This window comes from Hyperolius riggenbachi, chromosome 4, assembly GCF_040937935.1.
Source record: "Hyperolius riggenbachi isolate aHypRig1 chromosome 4, aHypRig1.pri, whole genome shotgun sequence".
Classification (NCBI taxonomy): domain Eukaryota; kingdom Metazoa; phylum Chordata; class Amphibia; order Anura; family Hyperoliidae; genus Hyperolius; species Hyperolius riggenbachi.
The window spans coordinates 104,633,537-104,652,910 of record NC_090649.1 but is presented as its reverse complement, the minus strand read 5'-3'; the positions used below and the strand labels follow the sequence as shown (position 1 = coordinate 104,652,910).

Genomic DNA, 19,374 nt, shown 5'->3' with positions numbered 1-19,374 from the left:
GGTGTTCATTCCAGTGGCTTCTGTTTGCCTCTGAATGCAGAACAGCTAGGGGAGTACAAGCAATTCATATGTGCCAGCTATGGGTCCTTTCTACTTTTCACTGATTTCTGCAGCTGCCTGCTGACTAGGTGATTGGAAATGCAGATTTCATGGAAATTCCGATTTCTACCAATGCCATTCATGCTCTACCAATACATGCTCTTATAATATCTCATCTGGACTATTGTAACATACTACTTTGTGGACTATCAACTAACAGACTGGCACTGCTTCAATCTGTACTGAACTAGGCTGCTGCAGAGGCTCAGAAGGATAGCCAGGCAATTGGTATAGCTTAGAAGGAAATTAACAGTAATTCAGTTGTAGCACTAGATAAATAGATATAGGGCCTGATTCACAAAGCGGTGCTAACCCAGTTAGAGACTTTAGGCATGATAACCATTGCACCACGCTGGTGAAAAGCCAGTTTAGGCGTGATAAGTTTAGGCGTGATAAGTTTAGGTGTGATAAGTTTAGGCATGATAAGTTTAGATAAGTTTAGATCGCTTGCAAAGTCCCGCATGCAAAGCAGCACCATTGAACTTTATGCGAAGTGCACCTGACTTTGCTAGCGCAAAACTTTTGATCAGCTGTGCACTGTGGTGCTAACCCAGTTGGCGCATAAACTTATCACGCCTAAACTTATCACGCCTAAACTTATCATGCCTAAACTTATCACACCTAAACTTATCATGCCTAAACTGAGTTTAGGCGTGATAAAGGGCTTTTCACCAGCATGCTAACTGTTAGCACTGCTTTGTGAATCAGGCCCAAAGTCTGTTAGGCAGCAGAAGTATAGAAGGGGTTAACTCTCATCCCCACCGTAGTAAAATGAAAGCAGTAAAACTAATAGTTGCGCCTCAAACAGTTCAAACTCTATATTGACCTCTATATTTAATAAAACCGTCTCATACAGTTATAAAACGATAAAATGAATAATAACATGATGAAAAATATATAGGGCTCGATTCACAAAGCGGTGCTAACCCAGTTAGAGACTTTAGGCATGATAACCATTGCACCACGCTGGTGAAAAGCCAGTTTAGGTGTGATAAGTTTAGGCATGATAAGTTTAGGTGTGATAAGTTTAGGCATGCTAAGTTTAGATAAGTTTAGATCACTTGCAAAGTCCCGCACGCAAAGCAGCGCCATTAAACTTTATACGAAGTGCACCAGTCTTTGCTAGCGTAAAACTTTTGATCAGCTGTGGACTGTGGTGCTAACGCAGTTGTCGCTTAAACTTATCACACCTAAACTTATCACACCTAAACTTATCATGCCTAAACTTATCACACCTAAACTTATCACACCTAAACTTATCATGCCTAAACTGAGTTTAGGCATGATAAAGGGCTTTTCACCAGGGTGCTAACTGTTAGCACCGCTTTGTGAATCAGGCCCATAGACTCACTGCAAATACACATCCAGATACTGATCCCACTCAGAGAACACACATACAAACACTATTTCCTATATGATCTTGTATCGCAGCATCCAATAGTGCACTATTGAGCCTATAATTACCAGGCTTTTTATGCTGCTACAGACTACGGAGGGCTCTCCGTGAGGGAAACTATTGCTGCTATATAAAATGTGCCCGCTTCTGCGGATAACAAAGTGCTCTTTGGGAGTAAAATGAATGCTGCTGCTATTTAAAGGATTTTTTCCGTTGCTGCAAACATTTTGGGGCTTTGGACTGTTTTTATGATTTAATTTTATAAGAGACATAAGTAGATGGAAGATTAACAAATAAATCTGAAGGATCCAACAGAATATTTTCTATTTAAGATTGGTAATTATAGGCTCAATAGTGCACTATTGGATGCTGCGATACGAGATCGTATAGGAAGTGGTGTGTGTATGTGTGTTCTCTGAGTGGGATCAGTATCTGGATGTGTATTTGCAGCGAGTCTATATATATTTCATCATTTTATTATCAATTTTATTGTTTTATAACTGTATGAGGTGGTTTTATTAAAGGTCAATATAGAGTTTGAACTGTTTGAGGCGCAAGTATTAGTTTTACTGCTTAGAAGAAAATTAATATGGCAGCCTCCATATCCCTCTCACTTCAGTTGTCCTTTAATCAGATGTGGTAAGACCAAGCTTTTGTAACACTTATGCAATCCTGTACAATTGTTTAGCGGGAAAGTATTCGACTCAAATGGGATAAGGGATCCATATATCATGTGCATTTGTTTTTGGACCTCTAGCCAGCAGAGCCATAGCAAGGGACATGTCCAGGTAAGATGGAGTAATGATTCGTCATTGCCATCACATCCTCAGCATTGGTTTGGAATGTCTGGGGCAAGTCTAATAATTGTGTCTGAAGTCCTGTACCAGAGGGTCTGGAATTTAAAGTTCTGCTCATGTGACCAGGCGCTAGCTGAGCTGACCACTAGGTATTGAGAAAAACATTCTTCTGGTGCTGTGCTGCTGTTTGGTGAGATTTGTGTGCAAGATTTGGCTCTACCTCCCCTGGTACGGTAGCAGATCCTTGGGGTTGTAGGCCTGCAATAGAGCTTTGGACCATGCTAACATATGTTTTTTGGATTAGTGGAAATGAGTTTTTCTTTAAGAGGTGTAGTAGTTGAGCTGAAAAGTCATTTAGATTTTAGAGAAAGTATGTAATGTCTAAATAAAATTGAAAATATTGCTATTTAGGTAGGTCATTAGGTGTTGTGTAGTTTTTGACTTGAGCAGAAGACAGAATCTCTCCTGTGTTCAAAAAGTCTAGGTTTTCCAACCTTTTAAGAAGTTTCTATCTAAGACTGGTGGGAAATTCCTGTTGCCCAGTAGAGGGGCAAGTAAGCTTCCATAGCTTGACAAATAGTATTTTTACAGCTGAAGTCAAAAGCTTTAAAGGTAGGGACCTATTAAAGGATGACCCAGACACATTCTCTTCCCTTGAGAGGTTAAGAACCAAAACAGGTTTTGTTTTGATAGAAGAAAGAGATGGCAAGAAAGTTTTTCAATTCGCACCCAATCTTTAGGGGCAGGTTATTCCATCCAGTTAATGACCTTAAACAGGTCTGGTCTGGTATTTGGAGATGTGTCAGGCAACCCCATGCCACCAACTTCTTACGGCATGGTTAGCATATTGAATTTCATGCTTGGTTTTTTGTTTCCCCAAATATATATGGGGAAATCTTGGTTTGCATATTGCCTAGATAGGATTTCGGGTATGGGTAGATTTTGAAACAGGTTAAGCAGTCTAAGGAAAGTGTTCATCTTGAGGATTGCCATTATTCCAAACCTCGGATATGTTGTACTCACTTGTCATGGGATGAGAGGAAAATATGCTGACTAGACTTGTTATGGGGATTTGGGAGATATGTGGCCCACATTTGTGGTAGGGCTCAGGAAAAGATGAATTCAGTTATTATGGGGGAAGGGTGGTGGTTGCACTTGGTATGTGTTGTATGTGTTGGAAGGAGCGAGCCATGCAAGGCAGGAGGGATTGGGGGCCGCTCTTGTTTTGATGGCCATACTTGTTGCAGGACAGGGGGAAATTGTGACTAAAATGTATATGGTGTGTGTGTGTGTATATATATATATATGTTGGTGGGGGGAGTCAATGTGGTCGCATTTGCAATTAGAGGAGGGAATTGTTATATGACCCTGGGAGTCTTAACATTGGGGGAGGAGTTGGGGGTTAAGGGACCATAGAGAGAGGGGACTCCATCTCTGCTTCTCTGTGTTTCCATCTCTCTCTCTCTCTCTCTCTCTCTCTCTCTCTCTCTCTCTCTCTCTCTCTCTCTCTCTCTCTCTCCCTCACCCTCTCCCTCTCCCTCTCCTATATTCTCATTCCTAATCATTTCCCATTACTTCACAAATGACTGTTATCTTACTGACAGCTTCAGGCTGGAGATAAAATGCCAAACATATCACCTGTAATACTGCATCTGTCTTGGTTTGTGAATTACTTTTTATGATTATGAAGCATTTACTTCACAAGTTAGTAATTTACTTTGTAAGTCATTGTTTTAAGCTGCTCATGCATTAACAGGCTTTGAGAATTGACATTTGAATAAACAGTTGATCAAATAAGTCAGTTGTAAAAAATGCTTTAAAGCATGTGAAAATGCTCTGTGTCCATGTTGTAAGTGGCTTAAAGCAAATCTGAAGCAAAAATAAACTTGTGATATAGTGAATTGTATGTGTAGTACAGATAACAAATAAAACATTATTAGCAAAGAAATAAACCTCATATTGTTTCCCAGTGCAGGAAGAGTTAAAACACTTGAGTTGTTATTTTTGCAAAAAAAATCTTATCCAAGCTACTAATTAACTTAGTTGAACTTTGTCTTGTTTTCTAGATAGCTGAAAGGGACCCTGAGCAGTAAAAATAAATGAAATTGGGACTTACCTGGGGCTTCCTCCAGCCCACCGTAGGCTGCTAGGTCCCCCGGCGTCCTCTTGGCTCCTCTCCTGGTCCCGCTGCAGAATTTACTACTGGCAACACCCGGGCCAACACTTCCTTAACGGTGATGCTGCACGTCATCACGCCGACTGCCACCGGCCGGCGTGACAGTACTGCGCATGCGGGTTTTTCTAACTCTGAACTGCATGTGTGCAGTACTGTCAGGCCAGCGTGATGACGCATAGCGGGCGGCATGATGACGCGTAGCATCACCGTTAAGGAAGTGTCAGGCCGACACTCGGCCCGGGTGTCGCCGGTAGTGAATTCTGCAGCGGGACCTGGAGAGGAGCCAGTAGGGTGCCGGGGGACCTCTTGGCCTACAGTGAGCTGAAGCAGCCCCAGGTAAATCCTGATCTCATTTATTTGTACTGCTCAGGGTCCCTTTAAACAAACAGTGAAAAACAGCTTGAGATAAGGTTTTACTGCAGGAAAGTTCAAAGGATTATTAGCTCTGCTCGGTTTTGTAACTTAAAATACAGAGTGTGGGTTCTAAACTGCAAATATGACAGAGTGATGCAATGTTATAAGTAAAGCTAAATAGCTGAAAATAAAAATATGAGACTCTTTTCTTTGCTACTAATGTTTTATTAATTATCCATACCAAACAATTCCCTATCTCATAAGTTTATTTTCACGTCAGTATCACTTTAAGTATGATTAGGAAGATTGTCAGCAGCAATACACTGGAATATATGTTAGGGTCACGCATCCTTAAAAAGGTTGAGGTTGTGCTGAGGGTTAAACACTGGGCTACTGTTAAGCAGTTTGCAGGAAATGTATTAAACTCCATACATACATACGAAGCATGTTGGATTGTGATACGAACCCTCAAGTGACATTGAAGTTATACAACCAGTTGACCACTGGACCAAAAGGACTGCAATAAATATGCCAGTTTCTAAGTTGTTATCTAGCGTGTGTACAGAGCTTTTGCAGGAACAAGATGAATACCGCTCCACTCCACCACTTCGACTGCAGTGCCCGACCTGGTTAGCAAGACCAAGGGTACAACACGCAGGAGAAGGTCCGCACTCATCAGTTGAAGATAACCTTTATTGTGGGCATATCAAAATACAGACTAAGCAGGCATCATAAAGCTGACATGTTTCGGACTAACCGTCCTTAATCATAGCTTTTGATAATGCCCCCCACCACTCCCAAAAAAAGAAATGCATTAAAATAAAACGTTTAAAACAGCTAGAAATTTAAAGGACCTCAACTATAAAAAAAATGTCAGGCAGAGGGGCTATATGTTACAGTATAACAAGCAAATGTTTATTTATGAAGTTGCTGATCAGCCTAGTGTTGGCAACAAAGCACACTACTGCAGGTGTAAGGGTAGATATTCAATCTGTCCTTTAACCACATTTAACTACATGTGTTTTCCACAGAATTTTTTTCCAGCTGGGTGTCAGAAATTGTAGTCGGGTGGCATGAAAAAGTAGCTGGGTGGGGCGAGATGAGAGAATGCACGGCCGGTGCTTCTGTGTGCAATTCAGCTTACAGAATAGGAGGAGGTGAGCTGATAACAGCCGGGTGCTCATCAAAACTAGCCGGGTGAAGCACTCGGCTAAAATAGCCTGGGGAGAACACCGGACATGAAGGTCCTCACCACAGACTAGTCACAAGCTACTCAGGGCTAGCCCCCTCAGCACTGCATGCAGAGATTAGACAGAAAGGTCCCCACAATAGGCAAAGTGCACAAGCTGCGGTGACATCACCTGTCAAAGAGACAGGAGCTCCTACACTGATCTCCAGCGCTGCAATCTTGTGCTCATGTCAAAGCGGACCTGACCTCAGAACTTCCTCTCTGCTCTAAAAGATGAGCAACAGAATTATAGCCTTTAAAGAGACTCTGAAGCGAGATTAAAACTCGCTTTTTACCTTATATTTAACAGGGGCATGTTTGACCCTGCTAAAACGCTGCTATCCCGCGGCAGAACGTGGGGTCTTTACCCCCCAAATCCCCCCCCCTGCAAAATCCATGACCAACTTGGTCATAGATTTTGCTGCTCATGGAGGCTGAGCTTTCGGCTGTAGCTCTGCCTCCATGCGCGTCTATCAGCGGCGGATCTCCGCCTCTCCCCGCCCCTCCCAGTGAAGGAAGACTGAGAGGGGCGGGGAGAGGTGGCGATCAGTGCTGATAGATGCGCTGAGAGGCAGGGCTGCGGCCATTAGCCCTGCTTCAACAGGAAGCGATCCCCCGACACCACAGAGGGGATTTGGGGGGCTTCCTGTTGAGGCAGGCCTAATGGCCGCAGCCCTGCCTCTCAGCGCGTCTATCAGCGTTGATCGCCGCCTCTCCCCTGCCCCTCTCAGTCTTCCTTCACTGAGAGGGGCGGGGAGAGGCGGTGATCCACCACTGATAGACGCCCATGGAGGCAGACCTACAGGGCTGCTTAGATTCCTGAGCTGGCATAGCTGAGAGACCAAATTACACTTTTGATCAGTCACAGATGAGGGTGAATTACACAGCTTAAACTCTCTTAATACATACAGTGTGTATTCCTCATTGTTTTTCTTCTGTCCTGTGCAATAGTTCAGGTCCACTTTAAGTTGGGGGAAAGACAGGGAAACAGATCACAGCAGAGCATTACAAGTAAAGAGAGCGGAAAAAAAAAATTAAAACGCTCCTTTAGCTGCCAGATAATTCTGTCCTAAAACAATTCATTAAATGGGAAACTTTGTTTTCCTGTCACATAAGATTGATTCAGCTGTCAAATAGTTTCATCAAGAGATCTGACTGCTGTAGCACTCATGCATGACAGTTAAACAGCAATGCTCTGAAATATTGAGTACCTATAACAATTCCTGACAGGATTGCTAAATATTTCCTAATGCTGGCTGAATAAACACATTCCATGGGAGGCAAATGCATACAAAAGGAATACTCTAAAAACGTAACCTTATAAATAAACACAAACAACGTGTGGAAGAAAATGGCCGCAGGCAATTTTACTGGTGGGATAAATAAATTATAACTTTGTTTCTTTCCTTTTATTATACTTTAATGAACAGTATAAACTTCAATAAACATTAACTTCTTGAATTAAATAACAAGCTGTGCATAGTAGAATAAATTATGGAAATACCATAAACAAGAGCCCTCCCACATCCGTGGGTGACTTTACCCAAACTAACCATGGACAATAGCCACATGGTGCAGCTCAAGCAGGATAGAAAAGAAACAAGAAAGGCCCGGAGAACCCGAACTTAACACAAACCACCAATAAATTGTACCCGCGACAAAGGGAGGGGGGGGGGGGGAAGGGGGGAGGGGGGGGGGAAGGGGGGGGGGTGGGAACCAAATCTTCAGGCTGCACCTCAGAGAGTGATGACAGCCCTGACTGACAGCACTATTTATAGTGCCCTTTGACCCTCCAGGATTGGATAGACGACTTCCCACACTTTTGGCTGCCGGCCAATTACAGGTGAGCAGAGATAGCCCTAGAAACAGCTTTCACTTCAGCACCTGAAAGAGAGGAAAGATAATGGCAGAAAAACCGCCACACACAACCCTGTATATACTATGCATTTACTGCCTAAATTATTATAGAAACAAACATACACCTAACATTATTATTATTATTATTATTATTATTTTTTTACTAACAACAACCTGGCGTAAAACCAATTAGATACACTGCCCACCCATGTAGCCCCATTTTTATGAATGAGGCTTTCCAGGTCATTCAGAAGCAAAGTATCACGATTACATATGTACCATAGTATGTTTATACAGAGTTTTTCTTATTATTGTGATACAGGTTACCATGGGGTCAGGAATGTGCTTTTTAATTAACAAACACATTTTGCAGCCTAATTATTAAACAGTGACATCTCTAGCTTGTATGGCTCTGCCAGTCATATAGCCAAACTCTAACCTAATATACTCACTGATTGCTGGAGAGGAAGGGATACAAGAGGGAGAAGCAGAAGTAGCAATGGCTTCCTGAAGATCACTGATCTTATACCACTGAGAAGTCCTACTGCGTGGATGAAAAGGGTGCCAGGAAAAAAAGGGCCTGGCAACACCTCCCCCCCGGTGCCTAACCCTAACCACCCTCCTGGTGTTGCCTACCCTAACCACCCCCTGGGTGGTGCCTAATCCTAACCACCTTCCCTGGTTGTGCCTAACCCTAACCACTCCCCCTTAAAGAGAACCCGAAGCGGGGTTCTGACAATGCAATCCACGTACAGAGGCTGGGTCTGCCTATACTGTCCAGCCTCTGTTGCTATTTCAATCCCCCCTAAGTTCCCCCTGCGCTCTGCAATACCCCATAAATCACAGCCGCGCTGTGCGGGCTGTGTTTACCTCTGTATTGTCAGTCTCGCTGCCCCCCCCCGCCTCCCCCCTCCCTTCCCTCCAATCAGCGGGGAGGGAAAGGACGTGGGCGGGGACCGGAGCTATGCAGGAGGCGGGGGGGGGGGAGCAGCAGACTGACAGTACAGAGGTAAACACAGCCCGCTGTGACACGTTGCGCGGCTGTGATTTATGGGTGATCGCAGAGCACAGGGGGGGGGGCTTAGGGGGGACCTGGATAGCAACAGAGGCTGGGCTGTATAGGCAGACCGAGCTTCTGTATGCGAATTTCATTTTCAGAACCCCACCTCGGGTTCTCTTTAAGAAACACCCTTTTACACATAGAAACGATAATATCTTTGATAACGTAAAATCTGTACATACATACAAACAATAAAATAGAAAAAAACGAGAGCCCAATATCGTGTAGTATGTTAAACACAATATGTAAGTGGTTTAGTGAGAGAATTTATACTCACAAACATGGGTTACCATTCAGGCAACCACTCAATAGGCAGGTGAAGAGATTAGACCTGTCCTCACTCAGGATTAAGAAGTCTCTCTCTGTAGTAAAGAACCAAGAAAGGGGGTAGCACTCCCCTCCACCAGGAGTGGACACAGAGTATTTGTATGTAGAACAGAGGCGCCAGCAGGATAAAAGTCAATAAAATTTAAAAAAATTGTTTGGAGGAAGTGGTGGGCTTGCCTCCCAAAAGCAAAGCAGACACGAGATCCTGTCTTCATAGAAATCAATACATTCATTATACGGTACCCCAAAAACAGTGCAACGCATTTCGCAGGCCCAGCCCGCTTCATCAGGCAATACAAGTGGGGACAAAACAGAATTTTGTCAATAGTAGGTGTAGCGCCTCAGTGTCACTGAGGCGCTACACTTGCTATTGACGAAAACTCTTCTAACTGAATAATAAAAATGAACTCTGTTGAATCATATGCCTTTGTGTGCACGCGCGTGAGTGTGTGTTGTTTGTATGTTGTCTGTGTGTGTGTGTGGTGTGCGTTATATGTACAGTATATATATATATATATATATATATATATATATATATATATATATAGTACAATTACAGAAGAAAAACACTGAACTCTTGCAGACTTGAACCATTTTCCCTGTAGTATGGTTTCACATTTATCTGCACACCTTAATACAGATTTCATTATCATTTCCGTAACATTAGGCTTACACAGCCAACACAGATATACAGCTTCTGGGCAACGGAGACAGAAGATAAAGGCAAGAGGGAGTTATTAAGATGTAAATATGCACACGATTGCCAAGGACTGCCACGAGGCGGGCATAAAAGCGCCAGGCAAGGCCGGTTCTCCCATGAAGCAATGTGAAACATTTGCATCAGGCGCAGAGATTTCTGGGGCAGCATTTTTGTACTGTGTGTACAGTCCTGAGGAGGAAGGGAGTGGCTGAGGGTGAGCAGTTTGTTTGTCACAGACTCACAGCCAGCCAGCGTGCTATTGTGTTGAGCTGCAGCATGTCATGTGAGAACATTAAATTGTCGGGTGCTCTGTGATCATTGCAAATCGGGGCAGAGGGGCACATCCTCACAAGTTTGCCTCAGACAGCAAAACGTCTAGAACCGAGCCTGGCGCCAGGATTCAATACATCAGAGTTTGTTAAGCTAAACTGTCTGCGAAAGTGTGGTCGATCATTGACATGTATGTATGTACATGTATGTATGTATGACATGTATACATTATCCTGTATGTGGTCCCAGGGGGAGAAATATATAGTTTTATAACAGTTAGGATAAGAACAAAGGAACCTATACTAAAACTTTACCAAAACTTTACTTTAAAAAGTTCATAATATCCCACGGATTTATTCAGCACACGACATCTAAAAGTATGAAAAATCTTCCCAAGCCCCGGAGGATACGGAGGTAACGGGTCGATGTAGAGTTTGTGCTCCTATTGGCACTTTTTCAAGTCTTTAAGGTCTTGAAAAAGTGCCAATGATGGCACGAAATGTACAATTACTCTCCACCTCTTTACCATTCTGGGCCCAAGAGCATTTTTTGAGCCTTTAATGCCGAATGAGTTCATGGAACATTGTGAACTTTTTAAAGAATGGCAATTAAATTTGAAGTTTTATCATTAGTAATCTATGTGCATAGATGACATTTTTGCATAGATGACCTTTGTTCCTCTCTAATTGACATCATATTGTAGCTTTTCATCTGCAGCAATTACTTTTGTGCCCTCAAAATTGTTGATCTCATTTGCTTGTCTCTAGAGGATATATGGCTTCATTCTGAATTATTCTTCTGAGATACTACATCCTATCCCCGATCTCTATTGATAAAAATTGGGTACATGATTGATCCTGTATTTTATTCATTTTAGTTTAAAAGTGATAACTGATAGAGTTACATTAAAGAGGATCTATATTGATAAAAAAATTCCCCTGGGGGGTACTCACCTTGGGAGGGTGAAGCCTCTGGATCCTATCGAGGCTTCCCCGTCCTCCTCTGTCCCACGGCGGCAGCGATAGAGCTCACAAAATGGTGGGGATGTAAATATTTACCTTCCCGACTCCAGCGCAGGCGCAGTAGCGGAAATATGTGGAAATAGCTGATCCCGGTCGGGTCTGCTCTACTGCGCAGGCGCAAGGCTCCTGCACCTGCCAAGTAGAATGGACCCGACTGAGATCGGCTATTTACACCTATTTTTGCATCGAGACTACCGAGAGACACAGGAGGACGGGGGAAGCCTCGATTGGAGCCAGAGGCTTCCCCCCTACCAAGGTGAGTACCCCACTTGGGAACCTTTTTTTTTTTTTATTACAGTGGCGCTACACTCGTATGCACAACTTCTGAGCTACTCCTTTTTGTATTTTGCCTGAGGAAGCGGACATGAGATCCGCGAAACACGTTGCAATTGTTTTACTTGGAGTATCAATTAAACTTGTCTTAACCATTTACAGTGGTTGTGGTTTTTGATTCTGGGGAGGTAAGTCCACCCTTACCCCCTTGATTTTACTATTTTATTGTTTCCTTATTTTATTCTGCTAGCGCCTCTGTATCTACTACATATTTTTACACCGAGACCACAGAGAGACACAGGAGGATGGGGGAAGCCTCGATTGAAGCCAGAGGCTTCCCCCTACCGAGGTGAGTACCACACTTGGGAACCTTTTTTTTTATTACAGAGGCGCTACACTTGTATGAACAACTTCTGAACTACTACTTTTTGTATTTTGCCTGAGGAAGCGGACATGAGGTCCACGAAACGTGTTGCAATTGTTTTACTTGGAGTATCAATTAAATTTGTCTTAACCATTTACAGTGGTTGTGGTTTTTGATTCTGGGGAGGTAAGTCCACCCTTACCCCCTTGATTTTACTATTTTATTGTTTCCTTATTTTATTCTGCTAGCGCCTCTGTATCTACTACATATTTTTGCACCGAGACCACCGAGAGACACAGGAGGATGGGGGAAGCCTCGATAGGAGCCAGAGGCTTCCCCCTACCGAGGTGAGTACCCCACTTGGGAACCTTTTTTTTATTACAGAGTCTCTTTAATGTAAACAGCAATTAAATAGGGTATTTGTTTGTTTGTTTTTTTTTTTTTTTGAGAAAAACAAGAATTTGAAGGACATCAGGCACTGCTGAGATAGTATGTGTTCTCCTTACCCTGTGCAGAAAAGTCTCCTCAACATGATATGAAACACACAGTCTTAGAGTAACTGTACTGAATGTAAACATAAATAGATAGTTTACAAGGAAAATGATGCGTTCTACTATCATTTATAGATGTATTCATAGGCTGTAACCAGTGCTGGGACATGGCCTGGTAGTGCCTGAGGCAGAGATTACATCCTGTTAGGCTCATCAATAATAGTGTGAGGAAATTTGGGCACCACTATACTGTCAATGCAATTTTAGCGACTCATCAGATTTATTGGTGTGGCCTGGTAAATTCGGGCACAACACTCCTATTTACCATCTGTACTTTCTAAAAAGCAGCAATTTAAATAATGACGATTTGTCTCCAATAATTATTCATAGCAGCTGTACTGCCCATTTTACACAGGAGAATTACCAACTGCAGTGGTGGTGGAGTTGTAGAGGAGCTCAGATTCTGCTATGGGGTGAGGTTTAGGTGGCCATTAGTGATCCAATCTTTTTCATCCAATTTTACCAAATCTATGTAGTATAAGGGTAAATTGAGCGAATGTATTGAATGGATACTATAGGCAGTTCTCTTATATTACATCAAAATGGTAAGATTGGATGAAAAAGATTGGATCGTTAGTGGTCACCGTTGGACATACATGGAGGGGGGTTAATGTTAGGCCTAGGTAGGGGAGAGGTTAGTGATAAGCATAGATGTAGGAAAAGTTAGTGTGAAAATAGGGTAAGATAGGCTGATAGTAGAACATCGGTAATATTGTACTGTGTTGTAGGAAAATCGTTATATACCCTATATTCTACTGTTGGCAATATCTCATGCCCATTTTTGTTTGCACACTTTCCGAATGGGTACCAGGGAAAAAGGTTCATACACTGTTGTCTAATCAAAGACAGGCCCTGTCAGTACATATATAAGAAGATAAAAGAGGTACTTTTATTAGATAAATTAAAATGTTGGTACAGGGCTATACTTCGTAAATATGTCGCTGTAATCAATAAAAAAGCAAACAGATCACTGTCTATTATTGAATCGTTCTAATAGTGTTGAGCCTATGTAACACTGGGGGGTCTTAGCCCATCCCCCAACGCTCACTCGTAACTGCTTGAACGTGGTGTGGCTATCCCCATATAGGTCCCACACACCTAGACAGAACTTTAATCAGCCGTATGGGTCGATAAATCATCGACTGAATCATCCCCTGATTAGACAACAGTGTATGAACCATTTTTGCTTGCAGCACTTTTAAATGTACTCCATCCCTGTTACCCCCTTTCAAATAGGCAGTTCACTACTAAAAACACACACGCACGCACACACGCACGCACGCACGCACGCACACACACACAGACACACACACACACACACACACACACACATACCTCCCAATATTTTGAGATAAAAAAGAAGGACACTTAAGCCACACCACTGACACACCCCTAATCACGCCCCCGACATTCCCCCAGTCACACATAACATAAAAATTTCATAGGAAAAACATGTTTTATAATTCAACCCACACTGATCCTTTCTATCCTGCTTCATTTTCCTTCACATTAAGAATTGAAAATAAGAAATATATCAATTTAACCATTTCCGCCGCCCAGACGTGAAGCTCACGTCTGGGCGGCAGCTCTGCAGCGCTCCCGCGCTTGGGCGCGCTCCCCCCCGTGGGTGCGCCCCCGCTTCCCCGCTGTGTCCCCCGGTAGCCCTGGGATCAGTAAAAGGGAACATGGTTCCCGATCACCGATCCCTTTCCCCCGCAGAAAAACCGAAGCTCTCACCTGTGAGGCTTCAGTTGTTCTGCCCGGACAGATTTCCGCATCCCCCTTGTACTTCCGCTTAGCGAGAAGTTCAAGGAGGGTAAACAAAAATGAAGGTGGCCATCTTGTGGCCAAATAGTACAACTACATCTACAAATTTTTCACATTACAATTTACACATAAAGCAACATTAAAAATTTACTGTTTATGTCCCACACCAAAATATTCCCCAAATAAAATATTTAATAGAAAAAAAAAATTACAATAAAAAAAAAAAAAGACATAAATAGTTACCTAAGGGTCTGAACTTTTTAAATATGCATTTGAAGGGGGTATACTACAAACATTTTTTAAATTATAAGCTTGTAAATAGTGATGAACGCAAAACGGAAACAATGCACCTTTATTTCCAAATAAAATATTGGCGCCATACATTGTGATAGGGACAAAATGTAAATGGTATAATAACCGAGACATACGGGCAAATAAAATACATAGGTTTTATTTATAGTAGCGTGGATTATTTTAAAGCTATAATAGCCAAAAACTGAGAAATAATAAATTTTTTTCAATTTTTTTCTTATTAATCCTGTTAAAATGCATTTACGGTAAAGTGGCTCTTTGCAAAATATACCACCCACAGAAAGCCTAATTAGTGGTGGAAAAAACAAGATATAGATCAATAAATTGTGATAAGTAGTGATAAAGTTATTAGCAAATGAATGGGAGGTGAAAATTGCTCCGATGCATAAGGTGAAAAATCCCCTGAAGTGGTTAAAGGATGGGAATAACATTTAACATATCTTAAAGACACTTTTTCAGTAGAAAAATAAATATATTTACATAGATCTGTACATGAGTCCTGAAAGAGGGACGAATGCGGTAGAAAGACGGATAGAGGCACTGGGCTCCCAAAGGGACTGTCACTCCAAAAGAGGGACAGTTGGGAGCTATGCAAACACTGTACAGATACATGCTCACACACACATGCTAAAGAAAATATTTATTACCCTCCGTGTACAAGCACATTCGTCATTTTTAGGTGAAGAAAGATAGATACAATCGATTATTTCATTTGTTTATTTTTGCCTCGGGTGTCCTTTAAGATATTCTGTAACCCCGAACACGCACTCCTATGTCTATATTTAGCAAAATTAAACCAAAATTTCCAAATATCACCACCCCATCAACAATTGCTGCCTGCACACATGTAACAATTGCTGTCTGCACACATGTAACAATTGCTGTCTGCACACATGTAACAATTGCTGTCTGCACACATGTAACAATTGCTGTCTGCACACATGTAACAATTGCTGTCTGCACACATGTAACAATTGCTGTCTGCACACATGTAACAATTGCTGTCTGCACACATGTAACAATTGCTGTCTGCACACATGTAACAATTGCTGTCTGCACAAGCTGCACATTTTAACACATGGAAGTTTCCCAAAAGACAGAGACTTGAGCATACGGCGAACTGGGAAACCTTCCAGAATTCATCTTTAAAAAGTACTATCTGACATTTCTAAGAATGTACAAGAGGTTAGAGGATATGATCACTTCATCTTACCGCAGTGACAGTGTTAAAGGTTAGCTATGATGTCCATTAGACATGAAACATGTTTCTTTGCCCTAAATTTAACATAATCCCCCAAACTTCCTAATCCAGGCTTTTCAATTTTTATTGTTCAGGGATTAGCTACTAGTTTCTTTTCCCCTGACTGCTCACATGTGTTATTCTTTGTTTTGCGTTTATGAATCAGATTTAACTATGCATATCAAAGACAGCGACTGTCAAAACGTAAAGGCTGATGTGCTAGACCAGTGTTTCTCAACATTTTATTGGTATGTACCCCTTTTAAAGCCCTTTACTCACCAAGTACCCCCTAGCATAGTAAACATTATCACAAGTACCCCTTGACAAATATATATTTAATTGTAGTGCATAATTATTGGTTCTAAACAATGTCCAAGCATTTACTATTGCTTTTAATTAGCTAAAATACTAATTTGGTGTTTAACCCCCTTGGCGGTATGAAAAATACCGCCAGGGGGAAGCGCAACAGTTTTTTTTAAATTTTTTTTTTTTTTTATCATGTAGCGAGCCGAGGGCTCGCTACATGATAGCCGCTGCTCAGCGGCATCCCCCCAGCCCCGCCGATCGCCTCCGGCGATAGGCGATCAGGAAATCCCGTTCAAAGAACGGGATTTCCTGGAGGGCTTCCCCCGTCGCCATGGCGACGGGGCGGGATGACGTCACCGACGTCAGCGACGTCGGGACGTCATTGGGAGACCCGATCCACCCCTCGGCGCTGCCTGGCACTGATTGGCCAGGCAGCGCTCGGGGTCTGGGGGGGGGGGGGGCGCGCGCCGCACCGGATAGCGGCGATCGGGCGCGCGGCGGCGGCGATCGGGGTGCTGGCGCAGCTAGCAAAGTGCTAGCTGCGTCCAGCAAAAAAAAAATTAAGTAAATCGGCCCAGCAGGGCCTGAGCGGCACCCTCCGGCGGCTTACCCCGTGTCACACACGGGGTTACCGCTAAGGAGGTTAAATAAGATTTATCATTTTCTAAAAAACTCTAAATTAGTTATTCTCAGTTAAGTACATCAAGACCGAGTACCTACTGGAACATTCAGAAGTACCCCCTAGGGTACGCGTACCACACGTTGAGAACCTAGGTGCTAGACTAATAGACGGTGGAGCTGATTAGCAAGGAGAAGTGAAAAGAATACTGGAGAAACACTTGAACAAATGCCCATAGCAATCAGTCACATGATGCAAACTAAATGTTAATCAATTTTTAATCTATCCTTATAAAGGCCCACACGCCTGACTTAAGTTAGCCAATAAACAGGCATGTGTGATTATCTCCCCCAAGGGCAATCAGTCTGGCAGATTTTTACACCCCCAGTGATGCCGATCTCCCATCAGTCCCATTGTTTGCGCCGCTCCCCTGCCCCCAGCATTATGTCATGCATGCGCCATTTGTCGTCCCTTTTCTCCACTTGTCCTCCCTCTGTTGTCCCCCTGCCTCACCCTCCTGCATTGCAGCAGAACGCGTTGTCATTTACTCAGCTGTCAAGCATGTGTGCAGCCCGGCCCAGCGCCGTCGCCCAAGGGGATCAGGTCCTCATCCCCGACGGGCGACATCCATCAAAGGTGTGTACGGCTGTATGCACCTTAACCTTTTCCCGACCGCGTCACGCCGGTGGGCGTGGCCACGGCGGCAGCCCCAGGACCGCCTAACGCCGATTGGCGTAAAGTCCTGGGGCTGTAATTTGCATAAAATCGCGCGCACGCTGCGCGCGCACCTCTTGCTCGGAGGGTGGAGCTCCGCCCCCTCTTCAGTTTCCGAGCAGCTATTGCCGCTCGGGAGACTGTTAGACGCGGTGATCGCTGTCTATTTACACTGTGCAGCGCTGCGATCAGCAGCAGCGCTGCACTGGGGACAGCCGTGTGACACGGCTGTCCCCTGGGGGACAGAGAGTGATCGGCTCTCATAGGCAGAAGCCTATGAGAGCCGATCGCAGTAATTGGCTGGGTGTGGGGAGGGAGGGAGGGAAGGGATTTAAGGAAACAGTGTTTTTTTTTCAAAACACGAACAATAATATGTATAAAAATAAACATGGGGGGAGCCATCAGACCCCACCAACAGAGAGCTCTGTTGGTGGGGAGAAAGGGGGGGGGGATCACTTGTGTGCTGAGTTGTGCGACCCTGCAGCTTGGCCTTAAAGCTGCAGTGGCCAATTTCACTAAAAATGGCCTGGTCACTAGGGGGATTTAGCCCTGCAGTCCTCAAGAGGTTAAGTCGCCCCCTATGAAATGGCTGTTGAGATAACATTTTTCAGTATTTTAGAAAACACTATATTGTTGCTCACAACAGCTTTATAATATAAAAAATTGTCCTGAGATAGTGACTCTATTCATTTTGGTCCCTCAACCTTCAACCAAAAAGATATGTGTAAGTGTGGATTTATACTGCCTAGTTTAGCTGCTGGCAGTCACAAGTCTATCAGTTCCCTGATTTCCCAGCGTTTGGAACTAAAATGTATGTACCAGCCAGTAGAGATGGCCTGAACGGTTCAACCGCAAACTTATTCATGCAAACTTCGGTGGTTGGCGTTCGCGGTGAACCTCGAACTTTATGCGAGTTCGACCTGCCCCCTATACTACATCTTTAGGGTCAACTTTGACCCTCTACATCACAGTCAGCAGACACAGGGTAGCTAATCAGGCTACACTCCCTCCTGGAGCACCCCCCCCCCATTATAAAATGCAGGCAGCATCAGCCTTTTCACTCACTCGTGTGGCTGCAGTAATTAGAGAAGGTAGAGAACCTGCTGACATAGGGAAAGCTTAGTTAGGCTCTTGTGTTAGGCTTGTTAGGTTGCTCCTTCTTGCTGATACTTATTACTAAAGAGCACTCCTCATCCTCAACAGCTCTTTTGAGAGCTAATGTTGTTCTTGTGATCTATTTTTTTTTGTGTGTGTGTCCCACAGACACTTGTGTTGCATAAGCAGCCCTGTCAGTCAGTCACAACTGCTGGACCTTGGCCCCTTGGTAATTCCTACTGTGCTACCGCCAGGGCTAGCACATTCGGTGACTACCCGTGTGTGTGACAGCTGCACATTTGTAATACCAATCACTGCATACCCACCTGTTCAGTGCACCTACCTACCTATGTGAGCGTATGCAGTGTTATATACCAGTCAGTCGCTGCACCTGTTCACGGTACCTGTGTGTGTGACAGCTGCACAGTTGTAATACCAATCACTGCATACCTACCTGTTCAGTGCACCTACCTACGTGACCTCAAGCAGTGTTATATTATATACAAGTCACTGCACCTGCTCACGGTACCTGTGTGCAGTGGTGCTCATTCGGATTCCGAATATCCTGTAACCCGGATATCCAAACTTTTTTCAGCTATCCGAGTCGGATTTGGATTCCAGATTCTTTTTCAAATCCGGATAACTATCTGTGGATATTTGGGCGCATTACGCGGATATCCGTGGATATCCGGATCCAAAATACTTTAACTAAGGAGATGATGTCCTGGAGCCAATCAGAGGGCTCCCAGCAGAAGCCCTAGCAACCAATCACAGAGGGGAACCCTGGCCAGCCCCACCTGACCTCATTGAGCCTATCAGAGGGCTCCCAGCCTAAACCCTGGCACCC

The 19,374-nt window shown here is 43.6% G+C and overlaps 1 protein-coding gene and 1 long non-coding RNA gene across 5 annotated transcripts in view; one reads left to right on the top strand and one right to left on the bottom strand.

Annotated features, from left to right (window-relative positions):
• Positions 1-19,374, top strand: part of SNTG2 (syntrophin gamma 2) — a 522,646-nt gene that overhangs the window by 143,601 nt on the left and 359,671 nt on the right. The window lies entirely within an intron of this gene.
• LOC137570435 (uncharacterized) overlaps positions 7,759-19,374 on the bottom strand; it is a 134,665-nt gene continuing 123,049 nt past the window's right edge. For all 4 annotated transcript variants that reach the window (XR_011031045.1, XR_011031044.1, XR_011031046.1 and 1 more), the window contains one exon: positions 7,759-7,934. This is a non-coding gene — a long non-coding RNA (uncharacterized lncRNA). The remainder of the gene's footprint in view (positions 7,935-19,374) is intronic.